This window comes from Talpa occidentalis, unplaced genomic scaffold (genome assembly GCF_014898055.3).
Source record: "Talpa occidentalis isolate TD23 unplaced genomic scaffold, MPIMG_talOcc4v2.1 talOcc4.4, whole genome shotgun sequence".
In the NCBI taxonomy this organism is placed as follows: domain Eukaryota; kingdom Metazoa; phylum Chordata; class Mammalia; order Eulipotyphla; family Talpidae; genus Talpa; species Talpa occidentalis.
In genome coordinates, this window is record NW_023604295.1 from 112164122 (window position 1) to 112184922 (window position 20801).

General features: G+C 36.1%; 1 protein-coding gene across 2 annotated transcripts in view; it reads left to right on the forward strand.

Annotated features, from left to right (window-relative positions):
- UNC5D (unc-5 netrin receptor D) overlaps positions 1-20801 on the forward strand; it is a 726786-nt gene that overhangs the window by 70613 nt on the left and 635372 nt on the right. For both annotated transcript variants that reach the window (XM_054700868.1, XM_054700869.1), the window contains exon 2: positions 11051-11150. The gene's annotated coding sequence lies outside the window, so the exon portion shown is untranslated. The remainder of the gene's footprint in view (positions 1-11050; positions 11151-20801) is intronic.

Sequence of the window (20801 nt, forward strand, 5' to 3'; positions counted from 1 at the left end):
AAATAATGTTAAACAGGATATCATTGAATTTATAGATGAATTTGGTAAGGACTGACATCTTTGAATGATTAAGTCTTTCACTCATGAATATGTGTATCACTCCACTTAGATCTCTTTAATTTCAATCAGCAATATGATGTAGCTTTTAGTGTAGGAGTCTTACACCATACATGTAAGTATTTTTGTGTGTGATGGTCTTTTATGTTATTTTAATTATTATTTTAGGTTAAATTTTCAGTAATTTGTTACTTGTATATGGAAATACAACAGACTTTTGTATTTTGGTGTTCTATCTTCTGACTTCATTATTTCTAATATTTTTTGTAGATTCTTTGAGATTTCTATATAGATGATCATGAAATATGAGAAAAAATTAATTTGTTACATCCCAATATATTTACCTTTTTATTTTTTTTTTGTTTTATCATATTGCATTGACTCAGAGAATTGGTACAATGTAGAATAAAATTGGTGGGAGAGATCATAGATTTAGCGTGCTTCGTGTTTTATCCATATATGTATTGTTAGTTGTGGGCATTTTTTTTTTATGTGCTCATTGTCAGATTGAAGAAACATTCTTCTATTTCCAAGCTATTGAAAGTTTTTAGAATAAGTGTTGGATGGTGCCGAATATTATAGTGCATCTTACATGATGGTGATACGATTTTTCTTTTTTTCTGTTACTATGTCAAGTTGCTTTGCTTGTTTTTGAATATTAAACCAATTTTGCTTTTCTTCAGTAAGCACTACTTGCTTATAATATGTCTTATATATTGTAGTATTCAATACACACATATTAAATTTGGTGTGTCTTTGTCATGAGGGATTTTTTTAAAGATTCATTCATTTATGCATACAAGAGCTAAGGTATAGGCCAGTGATGCGGGGAGTGAGAGAATTCACCAGAGACAGAGTGGGAGAGATGTGAGCAGAAATGGCAGATTGACTGAAATGCACTGTTTGAGGGAAGTAGCAGGCAAGTCAGGAGAGGTCTGCAGTTCCCTGCTCGGGGATCGAACTTGTGCTGCAGTGGCTGAGGATTGCTTCATAGCGCTGAGACTTAACCCCTTGTGCCACTGAGGAGGTTACATGAGGCATGTTTTATGGAACATGTTGAGTTTTAGAATATCTTTGTCAGACTTTGATTTCACTCTTTTGCTGGCATAATTGAACAGTTTGGTATTTGTTTTCACCTCTGGTTTCTCAAAGTAGTTGTGTAAGATTGTTCGTATTGAATTCTTTAATGTTTATAAAATTCATTGCTATAACAATCTAGATCTGTAATTTTCTTTGTGGAAAGATTTTTGATAAATAATTGAATCATTTTAATGGATATATAAGTCTTCAGATTTTGTTTTATCATTTACCACGTTTAGAAGGTTTTAATTTCAAGAAATGCATCCATTGTGTAAAGTTGTTAAATTTAGTGACATGAAATTGTTCATAATATTCCCTTAGTACATTTAAAATCTGTGCATCTATTCTGATATACCATATTTCACTGCTGGTAATTTATGTCTCTCACTCTCATAAAAGTCTACTTAGGGATATATCAATTCTGTTAATATTTTCAAAGAAAGCATTTTTTACTTTATACTTTCCTCTGTTTTATTTTTCTTTTCTATTTCATGAATATGTGCTCCAATTTATATTGCTTCCTTGTTTTTAATTAAGTTATATTTACTTTGCTCTTCTAACTTCTTGGGGTGTACCTGAGGTTCATTGATGTTAGACCTCTTCTATTTTCAAATATAACTATTTAATCCTATAAAATTTCCATTGTGCTTCATTCCATTAATTTTGATCTTTTATCTTTTCATTATCATTAGGTAGAACTATTTGCCAATATCCTTATGGTTTGTTTGGCCCATTATGATTATATAGACATCTTATTATTTCTAATTTGTTTTTTTTTAAAGATTTATTTATATATGAGCCGGGGTACAGTCCAGATGTGTGGGAAGGTGACAGGATTCACCAGAGACAGAGCAGGGAACAGAACAGGCAGACTGACGAAATACACTGCTGAGGGGAGCAGCGGGCGAGACAGGAGAGGTCTGCTCGCCATGCGGGTTGCTCCAAGGCCTGCGGGGATCCAGCCAGCACTGAAGATGCTGCAGACAGCTTCACAGTGTTGCACTCAACCGCCTGAGCCACCATGGAGGCCCTTATTTCTAATTTGTTATTAATTCTACTGTTATCAGAGAACAGTGTGCAAAATTTCAATCCTATAGCCATATTGAAATGTTCAAAACATTCACAATATTAAAACTTGTTTTATATTCTGTGTATTCTTGTACAGTGTTCTAAAAACTATAAATAATTCCATGAGGTATACCATGTTGTTTAGGGCATATATGGCCATACTAATTCTTTGTCCAGTTGTTTTTATCAATTTCCAATGAAATGCATAGATTTTCTATTACTATTACTTCTTTTTTTAAAGATAATTGATTTATGCATACAAGAACTGAGGTACAGGTCAGCGGTGCAGGCAGTGAGAGGATTCACCAGCAACAAAGTGGGGAACAGAACAGGCAGATCTACTGAAATACACTGCTGAGGGGAGCAGCAGTGAGGCAGGAGAGGTCTGCTGCACTATGGGTCACTTCCTGGCTGGAGATCAAACTCGTGTTGCAGTGGCTGCGGATAGCTTCATGGGTTGTGTCTTAACCCCTTGCACCACCAGGGAGACCCCTACTATTACTTCTTTACTTCAGTCAATATTCACATTATATAGTTTAAAGCTCTATTCCCCATACATAGTTATGATTGTTATATTGTTTTAAAATGACATATTGACAATATCATAAAATATCTTCTGTTTAAATATCATCTAATACACTTGGCCTTGAAGTCTGCCTTATCAGATATTAATACGGATTTCTCATGCTTACTGCTAGCATTTTATTTAAGAGAGCCACTCCAGCTCTCACACTTAACACTAGCATTGTGCACTTCTTTCTTTCCAACCCTTCTTAACTTTTTCTAAAGAATTTATTTTTTCAGGGGCCTCCCCTGTAGTGCAAGGGGTTAAGCGTCAGCATTATGCAATCTGCAGCTACTACAGCATGAGTTTGATCCCTGGCCAGGGAGGTGACCCAGGTGGCACAGCAGACCTCTCTTGTCTCATCCACTGCTCCCCTCAGCAGTGTCTTTCAGTCAATCCTCCTGTTCTGTTCCCCATTCTGTCTCTGGTGAATTCTCTCACCTCTCATACCTCTGGCCTACACCCTAGCTTTTGTATGCATAAATAAATAAATCTTTTTTAAAAAATTTCACAAAAAGAATTTATTTTTTTCAGGTGTCCATCACTGAAAATAAACATGTATGTATTAAGTATACCTGAAACTTACATAATGCTATAATGCAATGTTCAATAATTTTTCAAACAAAATAGGATATAAAGACATACTACAGCCTGGGAGGAAGTACTTAGAAATCATATATATAACACAGCATTTATATCTTGAATATATATGATTGTGTCAAAACTTAATAGTGCAAAAATTGAAAGAATAAAAATAGAAAATAGGCAAATGATGTGCGCAGCTTGTTACCAAAACAAAGGTATGTCATTGATGTTTTGATTTGTGTTTCCATGATGACATATGATGTGAAACAACTTTTCATATGCTTATTTTATGGATGGTTCCTTTGGTCTTGTATCTAAAAAGTCATTGCTAATTCAAAATCATCCAGGTTTTTTCTTATGTTATCTACTATGACTTGTTTAGTATTGAATTTTATATATGTCTGTGATCCAATTTTAGTTAATTTTTTGTGACAAGTGTAATGTCTATGTCTGGATTCTTTTTCTTTTTTTCTTTTTTCAGGTGGATTTCCAGTTGTTCCACCTGTGTTTGTATCAAGGGTAGAATTATCTCATGATGTAGTCATGCTGCTCTTGTGAAATATGTACCTTATAGCAGATGTAATGTTATTAAAACCTCCTTCTAAATCTCCCAGGGCTTGGCTATGTGCAGAGCTGGATCTTCAGGGCAGTTTCTGAAGGAAGAAAACATAGATAATCACACAAACTCTGCTGTATAACTATGGTTTTGCAGCTGTTCATGTTCCTTAACAGCCCCTGCACACATAAAGCCTCTGTCAAAATGGGATCAGCTTATTCTTCCACTTGAATACTCTTCAGAAACAAGAGTTTATCTTTTCACTGGCTTATGTTCTCAGGAGAAGAGATCAAATTTCACTGGGGATTAAATATGTTTAACAAATCAAATTATTTTTCCAGATAAGTTTGGATAGTCAATAGAAATGTGCTGTCAGTATAATTAACATGCCATTTTGAGCATTTCTTCTATTCTAGAAGTATAGGTAAACCTATTGGGGTCCACTCACAAAGCTTAATGAAATTTTTATACTAGTAATTACTCAATGCATGCTTACCACTTATTGAATCCATATTAAAATTCTATAGCCACATTTTGTTGCTTACAAAATGATAATCATTAACCAATAATAACATTTTTTCTAAGAAGCACCTTGCTGGAATTTTATAAAGGTGGGTGCTCGCTTCAGATGGAACTAACTGAACTTTGGTTGGTGACTACTCTTCTAGGGAGAAATACTACGGTCTTTGAGAATAATTTAAGAAGCTAATTTTGTTTTGAGACAAGTATAAACCATCCAAATTGAGGGAGGAGGAAAGAGACTGATTATAATTCAGCATGAATCCTACAAGTACACACTGAGGAAGAAATAATAAGGCATTTAAGTAGAAGTAAGACCATTGCACCTTCAAAGGTACCTGGATTTCCAAAACTGACTGGATCATTGAAAATAGACTCCATTTATTTACAGAGCTTCACTTTAGAAGTGAAAACAAACAAAGCTTGGATGTCCTTTCTTGATTCTAGTTCCTCAGTAAAGACTGAGCCTTCCTTAAATTTTGCCTCAAGACGGGGTTTTCGCTGGACCACTCTCCCAACAGAAGTCAACACTCCTAATCAGCATTTCACTTAATCTAGTCCATTAAGTATTCAAGGCAATCAGAAGGCTAAATTACACAGAACAAACACCAGTGACTGGTGTACGTGTAATAGGAGGAGGAAATGTCCCTGGAGGGCAGAGAGTGGCAGGGCTGGTAATTTTGTGAATTGTATCATTAATAAAATATATTTTATTCTATTTGATGCTGACTTTAGGAAGGTTCCTATGTGATGATTACATTTTTAAGCAGGCAATTTTTTTTTATGGCTTTACCCAAGGCTAAAGGGAAATCTAATACAAAATTCAAAAAGACTTAGCTGAAATGCCCATTAAATTTTTAGTTGTGTCCTTTTAGGAGTTTTTAAGATCTGTAAATTCAAAGCCTCCCAAGATGAAAAAAATAATTTTAACAATTAAGTGACTCATAATGGGGATCCTACCAAAGAAAAGCATAATTCTGAAACATTGTAGAAGTTTTTATATTCCTGATAAATAATTTTGAAGAAAGTTTGGATTTAGAAAGAGTATAATGTTATTTTTGTTTAGAATTTTTTCAATTTAATTGAACAATAAATCTGTTTTGATCATCATTTTATATCTCACAAACCTAAAAGTGTGCATTGCCATTAATTAATTACTTATAAAGTACTTAATCTGTATAATTATAGTTTTACTGAAATCAGTGCCTTGTAGTTTTAGAAATGGTGCAAAAAACTATATAGTAAACAACATTTAGAAGAATATAAACTTAGTACTGTCTCTAATTCCTAGCATGCAATAGATTCTAAGAATGAATGAAAAGAAAAAGTATGGATACTTGATAATTTCACTGCATTTGTAGAAGCAAACCTCGGTAACGCACAATTACTGTTTCATTTCAATCAATAATCAAATTGGCACATATTGGTCTTTATACTTATCAATTCAACATTTAATGAGCTCTTTCTTTGTGCAAGATTGTGCTCCAGATACTCTCTCTCTCTTTTTTTTTTAAGATTTATTTATGCATACAAGAAATGGGATACAGGCCAGAGGTGCAGCAGTGGGTGATGGTGAGAGGATTCACAGTGTCAGAGTGGGGAACAGAACAGGCAAGTTGACTAAAATACACTGCTGAGGGAGCAGAGGTCATGTCTGCTGCACCATGTGGGTAACTCCCTGACTGGGTATCAAACTCATGCTGCAGTGGCTGTGGATAGCTTCATAGGTTGTGTCTTAACCCCTTGCACCACCAGGGTGACTCTCCTGATATTCTCTTTCTCTCTATCTCCCCTCCTCATTCCCTCCCCTCCCCTTTCCTCTCTTTTCCTCTCTCCTCAGAGTTCCTAATCTATTAAGAAATAAACATTTGTTACCAAATACCTATAATATTGCATGCAAAGAAAGCAACACTCAGGAATAATACCTTGTGGAGAAACAGACCTATGTCACATGTGAGTGTGGTAGCTAAGTGTACACTCTCTAGAATCAGAATATCTGGGTCAAAACTTAAGCTTGCCAACATGTTTGACTTTTATCCTCTCTTGTTTTGGTTTTCTAATTCAAAAAAATGGAAGAAGTTTTATCTCAATTGATTGTTATGAAAATTAAATTAGTACACATAAGATGCTTAATCTGACTTACTGTAAATCCTCAATAAATAATGCCTATTTAATTATTCAACTCCTAAAATTATCTCATTATTCACACCTCGGACCTATTCGTTGAAAGCATTAATAGATGACCTTAATATATATTTGCTTTAAATGTGTGACTAAGAAAAACAAAAAGCTATCTACAAATAGAACTGAGTGAGGAGGAGAAAAAAACAGAGATAGATAGACAGATAGATAGATAGATAGATAGATAGATAGATAGATAGATAGATAGATAGATAGATCTAGTGTGGTGGGGATTGATAAATTCTAAAAAGAAAAATAAGGGAGAGAAAGGATTAGAGATTTCAGAACATTCCAATTATAAATGAGACAATGATGGGAAAACTCACTGGTAATTTGTTGAAGTAAGGACCTAAAGTAGGGAAGGTAACAAGGTTCACAATTATCTGAGGAAGACATTCCATGAAATAGGAACAGTACCCTAAAGTGTGTGTGCAATGTGTGTGTGGGGGGGGGGAACAGCAAGAAGTTCTGTGGTTAGAGGAAACAGTGAGGAGAGGTAATAGGAAAAGAAATTTGAGACTTAATAGGTGAGACTGATTTATAGAACCTTGTAGACTCCTCAAAATTTCTTTTTGAGCTTTACTTTGAGTTAGGTAAAAAACTATTAGAGGGTTTGGGGCAAAAAGGTAGTACAATCTGACCCATTTGGTTGCATGGTGAGAGTAGATTTAGGTATGGCAGAGATAGAAAAAAGAAACAAACCATAAGATTATGGCAATAACTCAGGGGAGAGAAAACGGCTGCTTAGGAATGGAACTTATAGTAGGCGTTGTGATAATGAAGCATTCCGAATATATATTTTAATAAAGGCAACAAGCTTTCCTAAGTGATTTCCTTACAGATTTCCCTAAGCAACTGGGATACATGCTGTTGCCATTGTAGAGGGTCGGTTATTTTTATTTTTATTTTATTTTTTTAAATATTATTTATTTATACAAGCACTGGGTACAGTCAGAAGCACGGGAGGGTGAGAAAATTCACCAGAGCCAGAGCGGAGAACAGAACAGGCAGACTGATGAAATACACTGCTGAGGGGAGCAGCGGGCGCGGCAGGAGAGGTCTGCGCGCCATGTGGGACCCTCACTGGCGGCCGGGTATCGAACCGGCGCTGCAGAAGCTGCGGGCAGCTTCGCAGCCCAGCACTCAACTGCTGTGCCACCAGGGGAGGCCCGAGGGTAGGTTATTTTTAGAAGGTACAATCTTACATTTGGTTTGGGACAGATTATGTTTGAAATGCATATTTGTCAACAGAGGTGTGAGTATAACGGAGTTGGGGAGTTGAATATGTAAGCTGGAATTCATAGGAGAGAACCTGTCAACATACACATTTGGGATAGCATATACTACTTAAAATGAGGTTATTAGGGAATATCAGTAAATTAGAAGAATAAATACAAAGGTAGAGGTTCAAAGTCTGAGTCCTACATACCTTAAAAGACAAGGAGAGGAGGAACAAACCAGAAGAGGAAACAGAAGCAATAGCCAGTGAAGGAGAAGGGAAAAAAAAAAAAAAAACATGTGATAACCTGGAAATCAAATAAAGGAAATATTTCCAAGAGGAAGGAGTGGTTAATTCTTTATAATTGGTTATCTTGTTTATAATTGCCAAAACTTGAAGCCACTCAAGCTTTCTCTTACTAGATACATAGATAAATTATGTTATATCTAGACAATGGAATAGTTCTCCACTCTATAAAAAAACAAGCCATCAGGTTCATCTGAAAAGACTACATACTATATGATTCCAACTATAAAGCATTCTGGAAAAGACAATATTGTAGAGGCAGTAAAAAAAATCAAGTGTTGCCAAGTGTTGGCAGAATGGGTGCTAGTGTATGGGGAGGGAGGAGTCAATAGGTGGAAGACAGGATATTTTGGGTACTGAGAACACTATATATACTACTATAATGATGGATACATAGCACTATAAAATTTGTCCAAACCCATAGAATGCACAAGAGTGAATCCTATATAAACTATGGAGTTTGTAGTTGTAGATTCTTCAGTGTAACAAAGAAACTCTGATTAGTGATGTTGATAATGGAAGAAACTATGCATGTATGCAGGGGATTTATGGAGAATATCTGTTAACTTCCTAAAACTGCTTTAAAATAATTGTCAAAAATATTTAAAGAAAAAGTTATTATTTTTTAAAGATTTATTTATTCATACAAGAACCGGGGTACAGGCCAGATGCACGGGAGGGTAAGAGGATTCACCAGAGACAGAGTGGGGAACAGAACAGGCAGACTGATGAAAAACACTGCTGAGGGGAGCAGTGGGCGAGACAGGAAAGGTCTGCCCCGCCATGTGGGACACTTGCCAGCTGGCCGGGATTGATCAGGCGCTGCAGAGACTGTGGACAGCTTCACAGCGCGGTGCTCAGCAGCCTGCACCACCAGGGGAGTCCCAAGAAAAATTATTATTATTATTTTTTAAAGATGAATTCATTTATTTATGCAAGCACTGGATATAGTCAGAAGCACGGAAGAGTGAGAGAATTCACCAGAGCCAGAGGGGAGAGCAGAACAGGCAGATTGGTGAAGTACACTGCTAGGGGAGCAGCGGGCCGCAGGAGTGGTCTGCATGCCATGTGGGACCCTCACCCGGTGGCTGGGGATCAAACTGGTGCTGCAGAGGCTGCAGGCAGCTTCGCAGCCCAGCACTCAACCGCTGCTCCACTGAGGAGGCCCCCAAGAAAAATTATTAATGTTATTGGGTGAGGGTGAATTTCTGTAGTGATGCCCTTGAGAAGATGGGATGATTTCTAATCCTTGGAACAGCTATGATCATAAATGAGATAACAGAACATTGTGCAAGTTTAATTCTACTTGACTTTCTCAGAAAATTAAGAAGTAAGCTATAAACTGAGAGCATTTAAGAGAGAGGAGATGGCATGAAACATCTTTTTAAGAGGGTGCTACATTTTCATAAACTTTTAATAATTATAATGAGCTGTCTAGTATGCAGGGACTATCTGTCAAGGTAGCTGGTTATCTGAAATTGTTTTTTTCTCTGGTTGCTTGGATAATTCAAAGACTCAGTTTTGCCACTGTACTGTTTGATGAAAACAAGGATTACTTCTTTGCATATGTAACTGACAACTATTTCAGTATTAGCACACAGTGGAGAGTTAATCAAAGTTTACAAAATCAGTAAATATTTTAGAACCTTATTATATTTGCACACACTGCTGCTTTGTACATATATATGTGTTGAGAGTGTGTGTGTCATGTTAGTCCCTGAACCCTTCCCAGCACTAATTATGCAGCTATATCCATGATACTCTGTTTTCCTCCTAAATTTAATAAAGAAATATGTTGTCTTTAGGGGGATATTTTTAATGATCCATGCCCTGTAAATATTCATATTTGAAGATAGTCTTTCTACTAATTTGTACCCTAGGGCAGAGATTCCAACTGTTTCTACTATAAAATCAGCATGAAGAATTCTGACATTGAAGAAAGAGCATAGTGTTTGAAATCAGGGAGACTGTAATTAGAAATCACAGTCCTAATTGGAAAACTATTTTGGCACTCTCATGACTGTGTCTGGAGGCTGGGATCACATACTCAATGAGATAGTATAGCGCAGTTCACAATTAGTATATAGTACGCAGTCAATAAATTATAGCTAACGACCCCAGCACTTTAATATTATTTTCTTATTTATAAGACAAGTTCTCGTTAAAATTTGTCCAGTTGAAGACCACCAGTTATCTTGGACTATGTTTTGATCAAGGAAGAATCACTTGAGTAGAACCCCATTATTACATAAATTTAAGATAGTTGGGTGCCTGATGACTCAGGGGAAAAGAATATAGTCAAATCTTTGTGTGTTCTGAAGAAGGCCAATGATACTCAATGGATGATATTTAGACAGGGTGACACACTGAACATCAATGGGTATGAGCGTCTACACTGAAACTACCGAGGCTTCTGAAAGTGTTTGAACAGAAAGAACATTTCATATGAGTGAACCACATAGCTTTGTCATGGTGGGACCAGCACTGTGCTGATTGGTGGGAACACAATCAATAGCAGCAGAATCCCTCCAGTGGATTCTTTATAGATTTCAATCTCTTGTTGAATCTCCCTTGCTTCACAGACAACTCTGCCAAACTGGCAAGTGAGATTCAAGTGAGTTTGAAATTGAAAACTGAAAAAACAAAAGGAATCTTTATTTGATAATATTCAGTGAATTAGTTCATTACAGTTACATTATTGACATTATTGTTTTCATAACTTTATGATCATTATTGGGTGACAACTCCAAGGGGAAAGCAAAATGTCCCACCTTTCCCTTGTTTTATGATTCCTTTGAGCACCAAATGTTTCTCTGAAGCATTTTTTTTTTTTACCCAGTATCTTTGGACTAAATTTCTGGACCCACATTCCTGCCAATTCTCAGTTAATTTTTCTACCTTCCTTTTCTTCCAGACTACTCCATGGGAAGTATAAATATCAGCTGGACATTTTCACTCTTGGAGAAAATGCCAACATGTCCCATCTTCCTAGAAAAGCCATGAGTTCGTAGTAGGTAGGTACCTTCTTATGCTTGATTTATGTTTCTCCATAACATCCAGCACAGTGAGTAGATTTATGATTGATGGATTAGTTAGTTGCAAAAACACTTTTTATAGTGGGCAGTGAACCCAGGAATGAAGAAAGTTTGCTGTCACAGTTGGAATTTCCAATATCCCTGTGGTGCTAATCATGACTTCCCTGTTGCTTTACTTATTTGACATATCTATTTCTTATCAGCCTTCACCAAGCCCTACTGATGTTTCACTGTTCTTTATATTGACTTTCTTTGCTGCCTCTCCTACCCCCGAGAAAAAACATTCTGAAGATATTTTTTGTGTTGTGTTTAGGTGTGTAAAGCTCCATGTCTTTAAAAAATTAGAGTTTATATAAAGACCAAAAAGAACAAAAGTAGCTGGCATAAAAATTTTATTTGATAAATCCTTTTCCCAACACTAACATCACCTCTTTTGAACCTTTCCTCTTGCCTTTGTTATTCTATAACATAAACTATATTTAGTACCTTGGAATTTCTTCTTTCTTAAATGTGAAGAAAATGTTAATTGTGTCAAAGGCTAACAGTCATTTAATTACACTTTTAAAAGAATGTTAAAGTCACTGAAAATATTTAACCACCAGGTGAACTTCAGTAAAGTAGCAAGATTAGGAAGTACAGTGTTCCAATTCAGTGAGCAGCAGGCTTGATTTAAAGAAAGTAAGTGAATGAAAGAGAAAATGTGATTAAAATGTCAATCCTTGCAATGGCCTATTACTTTTCCCAAAAATATGCTAATATGGTTCCACTAGCTGTTTGTGTCACTTATCTCCACCATACACTTTCATTTTTTGGCAAGTTAGGCTGCTAATGCAGTCTTGCAAATAGTTTCTTACTCTTGAAGCAATGGTAAACCTTCAAATTTATGTAACTGTTATTTGACAACCAAGTGCTTGAATTTTCTGTCACAATTTAACCTCCTTCTAATAGAAATCTGAGTCCCAAAACTTTCAATCCAATACTTTCAACATGATGCTCTGCTTCAGATTCTTAATGGACTGAAAAAAATGATGTGGGTAATTGGGTAAATGGGATAGAATGACTCAAAAGTTTTGGAGCTATAATAGCGTAAGAATCGATATCCAGATCAAGCCCAAGTTTTCGCAAAACAGGTGCTCACCACCATGACTCTCACTCTGAAGATGCTTTCTGGTATCGGGCTCCACCGCACTGCCTATCACCTCCACACATTCTATCGTAATTCACCATCTCCAGATCTGTGTTTTTTAAGTCTTTGCTTTTATTATAGACTCACTTCAACCACTCAAAAATATATGTAGCTAGTACATTCTTTTTCCAGCTATCATATTAAGAAATGGGAGTAGAAAAATGAAATAGTTTATGGTTCTTTTTCTAAAAGGCTCACACAAGTGTCCAAACACATTCTTATAAAAAAAACGAAAGCCTGCATCATCAAGTACAATGGAATATAGAATTAACTAATTAGTAGGACATTCCAATAATTCTGAAAAGAGTGATCAATGTTTTTATGAAGGCAATAATAATGCTTATATAAAAGAGAAAAGATATTGAAGAGATATTTAGAGTTAAAAATTCACATAATTGACTTCCATTGGAATAGAATAAAGAAAGTTTCTGACTCAGGCTCCTGAGTGATTTATGATACCTTTAATAAAATTGAGAATATAGAAGTAAGAGCAAGTTTCAGTAAAAATGTGTTGTTTGGGTGTGAATATTTTCAGATGGAGTTATTTATGGGATTACTCAGGCATTGAGTTTCTGCAAGCACTGAAATATAAATGTCCATAATTCAGGATAGAGTTTTGGTCTGAAATCTTGGACCAAGAATTATCAGTAGACAGGTGATAACATAAGTTGTATCTTTGTATGAGAAAAAGCATTGTACCCTTGTCACCCACATCAACCTGTAATTCTGTCATCTTCTGTGATTATTTTTCTAACCAATTCCTTTCCTACAGAGAGCATATCCTTTTCACTGTTCCAACCCAGACTGTATGTATCTTTACCCCCATGCCTTTGTTCAGGTTGCTACTTCCAAAAAAGTCCTTTTCCTCCTCCTTGACTATCAACTTGTTATTTTCTTTTAAAATAACCTGGAGTGTCTCTTAGTCTGTTAACACTTTCATGCCCAGTTCACTCACTCATGTTTCTCACTACTTTTGAATGCCTATAAAATATACTGTCTATTTCAACTATTTCTGATATGTTTCTATTTCTATTTATGTTAGTTTATAACTTAATACACATATTCATTATATATGCAAATATTTTTCTACCTGTTTTTGCAAAATTATTATATTTGAATGGACTTGGTTATACCCTATAATTTCATGTGTTATTTACTATGTGAGTACATACAGGAATGCAATATTTACTGCCAGTTTTATAATGTACCTATTTTAATAATTACACTAATAATGCTTCCAAAACCTTTTAAAATTTGCTATGAATTTGAAATAACAATATTTGTGAAAAATATTTTGTAATTTTAAAGCATTTTATAAGTTTAAGATATTATATGAGAATTATATACATTATCATATCCTCAACACATAATGAAAGATTATGAAAAAGTTTGGATCCACTGACATGACATTGCAGACCAGAATGTATAGAACCCTGCTTTGGAGTCTTAGCTTATTGGCCTTTAAAAGTAGGACACCTGGGCCTCTCTGGCAGTTCAAGGGGTTGAGACGCAACCTATGAAGCTGTTCTCAGCCACTGCAGCATGATTTCGATCCCTGGCCAGGGGTTCTACCCACATGGTGCAGCAGACCTCTCCTGACTTGCCTGCTGGCCCCCTCAGCAGTGTATTTCAGTCAATCAGCAGTGTATTTCAGCCTTTTCTGGTACCCACTCTGTCCCTGGCAAATCCTCTCCCCACACCTCTGGCCTGTATCCCATTTCTAGTATGCATAAATAAATAAAAAAAGATTTATTAAGAGTAGGACACCTATTTTGGGATGAGGGAAATTTTTGTAAACAAGCAATCAGATTAAAAGACAATTGCAGGGCCTCCCCTGGTAGTGCAGGCGGTTGACACAGTGCTGTGAAGCTGTCCTCAGCCTCCTCAGAGTGGGTTTGATCCCAGCTGGCAGCTGAGATACCCATATGGCACGGCAGGCCTTTCCTGTCCCGCCTGCTGCTCCCCTCGGCAGTGTGTTTCCATCAGTCTGCCTGTTCTGTTCCTGGTGAATCCTCTCACCCTCCTGCACATCTGGCCTGTGCCTGGGTTCTTGTATGCATAAATAAATAAATTAAAAAAAAAAAGACAATTGCAGTTGCTCTGGAGAATATCATGTTACTCCCTCTGTAATGTCTCTAAAATTATGCTAAATACAGACAGTGCCACTTGTATACATTCTTTAGCAATTATTTGGTCCTAGTAAACAACCTTAAAATAAGAAGAAAGTTGGAAGCTTACATTATCTGACTTCTAAACTAATTGTAAAAATTATTTTTGATTTTTTTTAATTTACACAATAGCTGGGGTACAGGCCAGAGGTGTGGGAGGGTGAGCGGATTCATCAGAGACAGAGTGGGGGGCAGAACAGGCAGATAGACCAAAAGCACTGCTGAGGAAAGTAGCAGGCGAGGCAGGAAAGGTTTGCCGCACCATGTGGGAATCTCCCTGGCCAGCTGGGAATCGAACTGGAGCTGCAGAGGCTGTGGACAGTTTTACAGCACTGTGTTCAACCGCCTGCACCACCGGGTAGGCCCCTAATTGTAAAATTTTAGTAATGAAGACAGGTGGTATTGACATCATGGTTGGAAAAAATAGGATAGAAGTGAATAAACCATTCAAAAGTAAATTCACATTCATATGCTAATTTTTATTAAAACAAAATGATAATTTATTGGAAATAGCTTTCAACAAATGGTGCTGAAAGAACTGGATAGCCCTATTTAAGAAATAAGCATTAATCCTTTCTTTGCAGCTTATACAAAAATTAAACTGAAGTTATATAAGCAAAATGTGAGAACTGAAAATCTAAAACTTACTAAAAATAAAGTAGAAAATCTTAATAACCTTTAGTTTTTCAAGATTTTTTAAATTTTTTTAATTTTTATTTTTTTAATTTTTTAAAAAGATTTATTTATTTATTTATACAAGCACTGGATACAGTCAGAAGCGTGGGAGGGTGAGAGAATCCACCAGAGCCAGACAGGGGAGCAGAACAGGCAGAGTGATGAAGTACACTGCTGAGGGGAGCAGCGGGTGCAGCAGGAGAGGTGTGTCGCGCCATGTGGGACCCCTGCCTGCGACCGGGGATCGAACCAGCTGTGGGCAGCTTTGCACCCAGTGCTCAACCGCTGTGCCACTGGGGAGGCCCCAAGAATATTTTTTTTAAATAGGACACAACTCTTATGGACTATAAATGCAAAACACAATATTAAGAATTGCATCAAAATTAAAATCCTTTTGCTCTTCAAAAGATACCATCAACCCAAAATGACAAGCCACAGCTTGGAGAAAATATTTGCAAAACGTATCTGAGAAAGGATTTGAGTTTAAATGAAAGTAAACTTATAATTCAATGACAAGAAGACAAACAACCCAATTTTTAAAAATAGGCAAAATAATTGAATACACATTTCACAGAGATATATGAATGGCAAATAAATGCTGGAAAAGATGTTTGATATCATTAGTCAGTAGGGAAGTACAAATTGTTATCATGATGAAGTTTTACTACATACCCAGCAGAACAGCCAAATTAAAAAAAAAAGAATGATCTTATCAATTGTTGGTAAGAATATGGGGTACAGTCATTATTGGTGGGCATGTAAAATGGTGCTACTACTCTGGAAAATATTTAATAGTTTCTTAAAATGTTAAACTTACCAGCTGGTGTCACTTACATGTGGAATATAGACAAATAAAAACAATAATAAACCCTTGAAATTTGGCTGTAGAATTGAGGCTACCAGAAAGAGGGGCAGAGCAGTAGAGAGGAGGTACAATGGACTTGGTGGAAGACTGTGGGGCATTTGTGTTGGGTGCAGTGTGTTACCTATAACTCTATAGGGTATGGCCCTATAACTAAATCATATACAATGTTGTAAATCAAAGTTAACACAAGAAAAAAATATTGTGTATTAAAAAAGTTTTAAACAGACCATACCATGTAATCCAGATATTCCATTCCTAAATATTTGCCCAAAAGAACTAAATATATGTTCCCAAACAAAGATTTATGTATGAATGTCCACAACAGTTTCATTTGTAATGGGAAAAAAGAACCACTAAAATCAATCAATATATCCATCAATATGTAAATGGGTAAACAATTTACAATATATGCATACAATGGACACCTACTCAGCAATGAGAAGGAATAAACTATGGATACATACATTAATATGAACTCATCTCAAAGTAACTATGCAGATGAACAAAGCCAGATAACAAAGATTTTTATGTTTCTATTTATTTAAAATCTAGTGAAATCAAACTATAATGGCAAGCATCAGATCAATTGTCTGTAGGCAGGAGCAGGAGTAGGAGAAGAAGAAAAAGAAAAAGAAAGGAGTAGAAAAGAAGCATACAAACATTTTGGAGTATGATATGTTCATTATCTTGACTAGAATATGTATAGATAGATAAAAATTATCAAATTATGCAACTTACATACACATAGCTTTTCAAATGTCAACTCTACCTTAACAAAATTATTTAAAAAATAAGACTAAATGTCTACTGCAAACAAAAATATATGCATTTTTGTACACTTTCTTAAGAAAATAGAAATCACCAGAACTTCTGCTATGTCCACCAACCACCATCTTTGCTTTGTTTTCTCTTATAGCCCCAGTTTCACATTTCATATTGTACTGAGTCAGTGGAGGAGCATCTATCTAGTGATCGAGTTTGGTGATGGAGGTGATTTCTTTATAAAATATCTTTTATCAAAAGAGAGAGAGAGAGAGAACCCAGGATGGCACAGGTGTGCCTCTCCAGCCTTGGGCACTGCCCACCAGAAACCAGGATGGCACTGTGTGTGGCAGAGAATTTTATTCTGCCTTCCTGTTCCTATAGAGCAGGAAGTATTTCCACTAGCATTGATTATATAATTTCACTGATAAACTCCTTTTGTTAGGGACTGAACCTTTACTGGTATATACTAGAAATTGCTCATCACGATAGACCTCTATGAGACACTTCTATCATCCCCTTTACAATGTGAATTCTGCACCTTTTCCTGTCATCTGAAATTCCATTTTCTGATATGTATGTGTCCCTGGTACATCAATAGATTGTAGAGATACATCACATATACTACAATAATAGTTACAACTCTAAATTACTGAGACAATCTGAGTTGTCTCAGTAAGCAATCTGAGTAAGCAATCTGACTTCAGTTCAGTTGAAGACTCAATGTGCCTTATGTTCATGAATGAAGGAAGTCAGCGTTCTTTGTAAGAAAAAAAAATCTTACCAAAAGGGAACAAGCACCTTGCTCTGTCTGGGCCTCCTCAGTGTCATGCACTGAGACGATTACTTGCAGACTGAGGCAAGCATCAACCCTGACCAAGAGCATAACCCCAGCAAGTTCCAGTGATTCTAAGGTTAACCTTTCTGCATTTAACTAGGTATCAACTTTTTATACTTGTATAATCACTGAAATGTAGCTTCCCATAACACCTCTGCTAACAGCTTATTTAGTCCTAGGATTTGATTGTCTGGATTTTCTTATTGCATTTCAATTCAGTGCAATGAATATTCACAGAAACCTAGTGAATTGAATTTTGCATTGAATTATGTTAAATCAAGGGACTACCGTGATAAATACTGACCAAAATGTCACCAGTTCATAAAAACAAATCTAAGAAACACATGGACTTTGACCTCAGTCAACCCATACGTAAAATGGGAGACTGACAACCAGCCTTCTTACCCAAGTTACATGCCTGTATTACTACTTCCAAAATCCCACACCAGGGACCATTTGGACTTCTTGAGTACTAGTCCACAACATGTGTTTTGCCAATCTTTCATCTTTGTTTGGGTCCATCTTAGAGTTATCCTTTTAATTAATGGTAATGCAGACAGTTCCTGCCTTTTAATCTTCTCTACTAGCTTGCCACAAATGTTCCAAAAATCTTTGCACCCAGGATTCCATGGGCTATGAAACTCTACCAAATATTAGCTGCAAGAAAACCATCATGGCTCACTTCAATTTTCAGATTTGTCATTCAATTACCAGAAATACTGGGGTGGCATCCAAAATATAAATATCAAGCATCAAGAGTTTGAAAGCCAGGCAGAGGCAAAAGTCATTAAAACAAAAATGTTTGTTTTACTCAGTGTTAAAACAGAAGGAGATGATTTGGCTATTCTAGAAAGAGAATGACCAAGAAAAACAATAATTTTCTAGAGGAGTAGAATCAGGCCTGATCTTTGACAAAGTAGAAGAAATGAAACTGTAAACATGAAATACCAAAGGAAATGCTGAAGGAGAGAATTATCTATGGCAGTTATTCCTGGAAAAGAGAGAAGGGGTTATGATATTGTGCATAGAAAAAAAAATTGCAAAGATAAACCACATAATTTTATGTTGTGATGGAGTATTCAGAGAGAAGGATGGAAATAACACGGGTATATTTTTGAGGTGTTACAGAAAGCAAGAAATTCAAATCAGAAGTTTTTAATTCTGCCAAAATAACAAGTGGGGTTAGAAACTTCAGGTGACATGTGTAAGGACGACAACCTTAGGAAATTAATAAGGTGTAGAAGTTGCTGTGGGGGATGCTTTCTTGCCTCCCCCACATGTAAATAAATAGATGGAGGATTGCTGAGCAGCCAGGAAGAACTTACTGTGTTTACTTTGCATGAAAGTGCAGTGGACCCAATTATTTTAGTTCTGTGACTTTCTTTGGCTACTGCTGACAACCCAGCAGAAAGAGTGGAGACAATGCTTGATGGGGTTATCCAGGGCTAGGGATCTATTATGTAGACTTGACAGAAAGTTGGAAGTTGTGGTGGAGAAATCTAAAATGTTAGAATGCTGTCATTGAATTGTCTTACCATGGGTTCTGCTTTGTAAGAAGACAAGTTGACTCAGACTGAGTAGGAGGCTATAAGAACTGGAACGTTTCAGGGATTGTGGATTACGTAGCAGGTGAAAAACATAGCAGCAGGAATATAGGATTAGAATAATAGCCTGATAAAAAAAGTCATGGTCTCTCTCTCTCTCTCTCTCTCTCTCTCTCTCTCTCACACACACACACACACACACACACACACACACACAAAATCACAGAGATCCCAACTGAATATCTCTCAGGCATACTTACTATTATGTGGCTGAAATGGAAAGAATATAAGGGTCAAGACAAATATGAAATGGAGAAGAGAGGAGATGTGTGAGATACTACATTCATTGAGGAGATGAAGGGATGCCCAGAGGCAAATAGATGAATGTGGTCAGCATAGACGATCACATAATAATTCTAAAGAAAATGCCATAGAACCTCAAAAGTTAACAAGTTTTTGAGTGAAACCACTCTCTGGAAGTAACCATAGCATGAAAGAGGTTAACAATTTTCCGACCATCCATTTGCCTCAAGAATTGTTAAGGAGAGGAAACAAAGAAGCATTGGTAAGGAATCTAGAAAAAGTAATTCATTGGGGAAAGTCAATTTTCAATTAAAGTTAAGAGATAGAAGGAAACCTAGTGGAAGTTTCAAATCATAAGAACATCTTTTTGCGTAAAATAACACAAAATTTCCGTATAGCACAATTAAAAGAAGCTAGAAAGAGATGGGGCATGTGGAAAGGTCTGATCTAGGAAGGGTCTGACCAGAAAATTAATCAGGTGTGTGCAGAAGACAGAAAGTGTTGCTCCTAAAACAGTAAGTGTTGATAGTTGACATGAAGGAAGTGTTGTTTAAGAATTAGATATTAGTTCTGTTCACCTTATGTGCTAAATTCATTATACTTTCCCATTACTTCTTATGGAAAATACCTTAATATTGAAAATAAAAGAAATCATGGCGGGTTGGTAGAGAAAAAAGAAGATAAAATGTAATGTGAAAAAGAAATTTAGAATTCAGTCCTATGGTAAGGAAAGTGAATTTAATGAAGTAACCTGTCCAAATTTCCTCAGCTTGGGAAAAGAATTCATGTCTTTTAACCATACTGCCCCTAATTAACTGTCAATCAAAAGTCTCCTATTTTTGCCTCTTCTCTATTAGCTAGCTATCTTTAATTTATTTTTCATCATTACCTGCTTTTTTTCTTCTATTATTATTATTGTTTATGGAAGTCAGAGCACTGGATTCTTCCACAGTCTCTTTATGGTGGGAAAACCTGCCTGGGGCTATAAGCTGGCTCTCTGCATGAGGTTTCATTTCTTTTCTCAAGTAGAACAGTCAAGTGAATCTTTGAATTTGAATTCAGGATTCTTACATTTCCACTGACAATTCTGATCAAAATTCTATTTTATTAAAAGTATATACAGATATGGGATTTGCTTCGTGGCCTGCTCTATTTTATTTCTCATACTTTTTCTTCGTGGAATAGTATGTACTACATTAACATATTTTGCCACCGAAAAACATTTGAGCCTGATCACCTGAGTTCCTCCCTCTGGGTCTCTAAGTCATTCATTTATGAGATGAGGAAGT